This window comes from Giraffa tippelskirchi, chromosome 8, assembly GCF_054371585.1.
Source record: "Giraffa tippelskirchi isolate mGirTip1 chromosome 8, T2T-mGirTip1v1.2.pri, whole genome shotgun sequence".
In the NCBI taxonomy this organism is placed as follows: domain Eukaryota; kingdom Metazoa; phylum Chordata; class Mammalia; order Artiodactyla; family Giraffidae; genus Giraffa; species Giraffa tippelskirchi.
The window spans coordinates 19,356,797-19,362,978 of NC_137282.1; the positions used below are offsets into that span (position 1 = coordinate 19,356,797).

General features: G+C 42.1%; 1 non-coding gene across 1 annotated transcript; it reads right to left on the reverse strand.

Annotated features, from left to right (window-relative positions):
* Positions 1–5,739: 5,739 nt before the first annotated feature.
* Positions 5,740–5,844, reverse strand: LOC145519247 (U6 spliceosomal RNA). The gene has a single exon (XR_014063664.1). It is a non-coding gene; the product is annotated as a U6 spliceosomal RNA (small nuclear RNA).
* Between the last annotated feature and the right edge of the window lie 338 nt (positions 5,845–6,182).

A 6,182-nucleotide genomic window follows, 5' to 3' on the forward strand; every position in this document is an offset into this window, starting at 1 on the left:
CTAAAAATCTCATCTCATATGGTCTCTTTGTCTTTGATTATCTGCTGTTTACCACCCAAGCCTAAATAGAAAGGAGCCCAAATGCTAATCACCCAATACTGGGCTCCTGAGGGTCACATGTTGGGGTCAATGACCCAGTTGTCTCTCCGCCTTCTGGGTGTCCTTGGTCTGCCTGCCCATTGCCTCTCCCACCTGCAATGCAGGTACTCTGGGGCGGTTCTATAAAGGGAAAGAAAAGCTGAGCACAACCAGAGACCAGGAGGGGCCTGTCTAAATGGGAAATTAGGACATCTTCTCAAGCCTACGACATCACTGTTGCCACTGGAGAACCACCGATTCTTGTTCAGAATTTCAGGCAGGAGCTCGAGCAGAGTTTCTAGAACATGACACAGGAAGCTTGTTTGATTGAGACAAATAAAGGCAAATGTTAAACTAAATCAGAGAATATTTAAAGGAATATATATCTCACTAGCAACCTCAACTCACTGTATGTAAAACTGAGGGTATCATTTCCAGCTAAAACACTTGCTTGCCCCCGGTCTTGGCAGTCACTGGTTTCCTTGATTTCTCCTTTTCCTTCTCATCCCATCAGCAGGTCCTGCTGGTGCCACTGCTAATGTGTACCCTAGATCCTTCCATTTGCCTTCATCTCCATTCTCATCCCCTTGTCCGTGTCACCATCAACCTCACCTGCACTCACCCACCAGCTTCCTAACTGGCCTTCCTATTCCACTTTGCCCCTCCACGTCCATTCTCCACACAACAGCCAAAGCAACCTTTTGAAAACATATATTGGATCCCATGACTACCCTGTTCAATGCTCTCCAAAGTCTCCTGACTGCATGTGAAATAAACTCAAACTCCTTACCATAGCTCACAGGGCTCTGCAGTTGCAGACATTGCCAACTTCTCAGTCTTCATCACATGCCCCTCTCTGCCTTGATCCCAAACTGTAGCCACACCAGACTTTGTCTTTTCATTGTCCTCAACTCTGGATCCCCACGCCGAATGTTCCCTCGGCCTGGAACACTCTTCCACAGGAATCCACGTGGTTGGCTTCAAATCATTCATGCCTCAACTCAGATAGTATTTAGAAAATCACAGTGGGCTACAGATTTGGACAACACATTTCTCATTGATGTTGGATGGCAGTGTGTTTTCTAAGTGAGTTTCGAGTGAGTCCAAGAATTCACCGATGAACACAGCCAAGAAAGAGCATCTATGCAGAGAGGTCTCCTCTGATCTCAAGTCTAAACTAATCAATATTTATAAAGAAGATGTGGTACACACACAATGCAATATTACGCTGCCAAAAAATGAGTGAAATAATGCCATTTGCAGCAATGTGGATGGGCCTAGAAATTATCACACTAAGTGAAACAAGTCAGACAGAGAGAGACAAATATCATATGATAGCACTTAAATGTGGAATCTAAAAAAATGAAACAAAGGAACTTATTTACAAAACAGAAATAGACTCTCAGACATAGAAGACAAACTTATGGCTACCCAAATGGGAAATTGGGAGGAGAGACAAATTAGGAGTTAGGGATTAACATATACACACTACCATATATTTTTCATGGAAAACCCAGAGAAGAGAAACATCCAAGAGTCCAACTCCAATAGCCCCTGGTTCTTTAAGGAAAGTGACTTTGCTGTCCCCTTCTGGATCATAAACCTAATAAGCCCAGGAACTGTGTTCTACAACTGACAGCCATTATAAACATATCAAAGTCAGCCCATAGATTAAAAAATAAATCAATCTGTGAATAAGTACATTGAGGTGGGAGACCAGAACTCAAAGAACTGATACACTATCACCTTGGAAAAACTACAGTTCAAGAAGGAACTTGAGATTTCCATATAAAAGAGAAGACTGGAATTTGTGTGCAGTTTTTTTATTTCATCCCAAAGTTGACAGCTGGCCAAAGAGTTTTCCAGCTTATTGCCTCTTTCCTAGTTTCAGGATGAAACTATATTTGGTTTGATTATATAAGGACAAGAGAGAAGAGACTTTGGCCTGAATAACAAACCACAGGACCCTTCTTACCTAAAAGTGCATATAGAGGTATTGTTTTCATCCCTAAAATAAGGTCATTTACATAAACACACATAAAACATGCCAACATGGCATGTGCCTTCTTTTTCCAGGTCCTTTGCCTGAGGATACAGAGCTGACGGGCTGGTCTACATTGGACCCAGACACTGAGAAAACCCAGGTTTCCCAGGAACTTCAGAGCTACACTATCTTGACTCAACATGTCCCACAGTTCAGCTGCCACATGTGGTTCCCTGCTTGTAATTCAGCCACAATTCAGTCTTCAGCTTTGTCTACACAAAGAGGAAGTAGCCTCTCCAGAGCTCCAAGGATCTAAGGGGTCAGAGATCATAGTTCAGCTTCCGGCATTCTGTGTATAACCATGCAAAGAGCCCTGGGAGCTACCCATGAAATACATGGTCCTGGATTTAACTTCATGCGGCCCCCTGGGGACTTGAGGGTCTGCTGAGATGGTAAGTTACACCTGGGCCCTCTGATCAGCCTGTCATGTGAATGCAACTTGGATGTAAAGTCTAAGGTTTCCAATCCCAAATCAGAACCTATGGTCTGGAACATGATCTGATAATTGAGTCACTCCTGGAGTATTAATCCCTATTTGTATCTCTTTAATCACTTATGGGAAAATTTAACACAGTGGTTTCAAATTCTAGCTTCATAAGATGTGTATGTCAACTTCCAACATGTCAGTCATTCTCGACCTTACTGTCCTATTTGTTTTTTTCATTAATGATCTGAGTTTATATTATTTATTTGCTTACAGGTCCTTGACTGTTTCTTCCCACTAGAAAGTCAGACCTACAAGGACAGGAACTTCATCTTATCCACTGCTACCTCTACTCAGGACGGCATCTGGCATATAGTAGGTGTTCAAACAATAATCATGGAATGAACACAGTATTCAAAACTAGTCAAAGTGTTTTTGGTAAGGGGGCAGGAACCCAACTTTGTTAAATTCCCCTCACATGTTCCATTCTCGTAACAATCAACACCAGGACAGGGATGTTAACCCCAATTTACACCTGAAGAGACGGTACATCTTCTTAGGAAGTCAACAAAACAAAAAGCAGAAGCCCGAATAATAGCTTTTTGTCTCTGGGCTGAGATGATCTCTCTGAGGAAGGAGGATAATGAGAGAAACCAGGGAAGGGCATGACTGATTTTTAACTGAGAACAAGATGGTCAGTCAGAAACCAGAGCTTTGCAGAGGTTCAGCCTCACCCTGGGCAGCTCAAAGTTTGCCAGCCTGACTATCTTTTAAAATTCTGCTCAAATATCCACTTTCACCTGAAGTTTATTATTCCTAAGACATTGTCTTCAAGTTCTCTTCTTTTCTAAGGCATGCATTCCACACACCCAGACAGAGAAGGCTTTGGCAAGTGGAGGGCTTGTCTGCTGTATCTGTAAGCGGTGGGGTTGTTGGTCCAGCGTGTGGTATGCTGCTTAGGTGCCCAAAGTCGTCCACCCACAAACCTCTGCTCTGAAAGCCCACCATGCCCACATGCCTACCATTAGAATTCCACGTTTGGTTGAAGCATGTTTTCAGAAGGTACTTGTTAAAGTAAAGACTGATCTATTTACTTAACTTTACCTAGGAAAGGATGCATGACTGTGGGCCAAGGAACCGGTTGAGGTGGCAGAGTCTGGAGTTCTAGCCACTGATCTTACAGGGACGGGCTTCCCTGGGAATTGTGCAGCATGATGGAATTTGGTCATGGGAGCATGAATCCAAAGACACATCAAAAACCCAAGGATCAGTCTACAATCAACCAGGCAAGCTTATCACCTGGTAACAGCTCAGACTTTGTGCTGTCCTGATTCTTACCAGCGAAGATCTGGCGCACGGGTAAACAATATCCAGAAGTCTGGGAACAGTTCATAAAAACTGGGTTAATGGGGCTGAGAAATAAGGAAGTAGGGTGCACAGCAGTCCGTAGTACCAAGGAAACCAAAACGCGGGTCGGGAATCAGAACTGGGGCACTGACTTTAGGCTGCACTGCTGCCTTATTCGTGCTCAGCGATCTAGTTCCTTATAAGTTCTAAGTGAAAGTGAGCAGGAGCCTCACCTTTGCTTTCATCCAACTGCTCTAGGGACCCAGCTTCTCCCATGCCCTCTGGCTTCCCCAGTGGAATCCCTTTCTCCTCCTCCTTGCTGAATATCTAGTGCACACAGTCTGTTCAGGTACACACTTCTGTTTGGTATTACTGATTAGTAACAGTTGGTGTATTTATAGGCATAAAATGCAAATTACCTACCTTCCATTAGATATTCATTTACATTTTAAAAACTGATACCACAATTTTCCCTTGTCTTCAAGCAAAGTGAGATCCCCCTTTTATGAATTCTCATTGTATTCTAGGCTTGCCTTTCATAACTTTTGCCACAAAGGTAAATGAATGATTGTGTAGTGACTTGTGTGGTGTCTGCAAAGACAGGAACTATGTCCGTCTTAGTCATTAATTTATCCCTTAGCACATAATAGAGCACCTGGCACACAGTGGGTGTTCATAAATATTACACAAATGAATCAATGGATGAAGGAGGCAAGGCTAGTGTTGGGACTCAACTTTGGGACCATTTCTTCAGTAAAGGAAGGTTGGGTGAGAATGGATACATGTATATGTATAGCTTTGTGTATGCTGTATGTATAGTCCTTTTGCTGTCCTCCGGAAACTATCACAGCATTGTTAATTGGCTATATGCCAATACAAAATAAAAAGTTAAAAAAAAAGATTTCTCCACTAGACCCAACATAGTCCTGGAGTTAAAAGATTTACCAGTTGGCCCATTCCATTTACCCACCAGCTTGGGATCAAGTGCCTGCTTTTTATTTCCAGCCTTTTGACAATATCTGGTCATCTTTGATGTTACCTCCTTTCCTCATTGTGATTTTTTTAAATACAATTTTTATTTATTTTAAAATTAAGTTTTACTGGGGTATAGTTGCTTTACAATGTTGTGTTAGTTTCTACTGCACAGCAAAGTGAATCGCCACAAAGATACACATATCCTCTCCCTTAAGGGATGTTTTCAAGCAAACAAGCTGTAGACAATGGGGTAATCACCCACTCACCCATCCATACCTCAAACTCCTTGTCTACTTTTGTTTTTCCATTGGTTTTTTAAAATTAATTTATTTTTTATTGAAGGATAATTGCTTTACAGATTTTGCGGTCTTCTGTGAAACCTCAACATAAATCAGCCATGGGTATACATATATCCCCTCCCTTTTGAACTTCCCTCCCATCTCCCTCCCCATCCCACCCCTCTAGGTTGATACAGAGCCCCTGTTTGAGTTTCCTGAGCCATACAGCAAATTCCCATTGGCTATCTATTTTACATATGGTAATGAAAGTTTCCATGTTACTCTATCCATACATCTCACCCTCCCCTCCCCTCTCCCCATGTCCATAAGTCTATTCTCTATGTCTCTTTCTCCATTGTTGTCCTATAAATCAATTCTTCAGTACGATTTTTCTACATTCCTTATGTATGTGTTAGAATATGGTATTTATCCTTCTTTTTCTGACTCTCCTCACTCTGTATACTAGGTTCTAGGTTCATCCACCTCGTTAGAACTGATTCAAATGCATTCCTTTTTATGGCTGAGTAATATTCCATTGTGTACATATACCACAACTTCTTTATCCATTCATCTGTTGATGGACATCTAGGTTGAAAAATATGGAACACTTTACAAATTTGAGTGTCATCCTTGTGCAGGGGCCACGCTAATCTTCTCTGCATTGTTCCAATTAGTATATGTGCTGCTGAAGCAAGCACTGATATTTTTGTCCATTTTCCTATCTTTGGAATTCAAGTTCTTCCATCTATCTTCTCTGGCTTCTGATGTGGGCCTGGCCTTCTTATTTAAAGGGCTTTGAATATCAATAACCTCAGATATGCAGATGACACCACCCTTATGGCAGAAAGCAAAGAAGAACTAAAGAGCCTCTTGATGAAGGTGAAAGAGGAGAGTGAAAAAGTTGGCTTAAAGCTCAATGTTCAGAAAACTAAGATCATGGCATCTGGTCCCATCACTTCATGGGAAATAGATGGGGAAACAGTGGAAACAGGGTCAGACTTTATTTTTGGGGGCTCCAGAATCACTGCTGATGGTG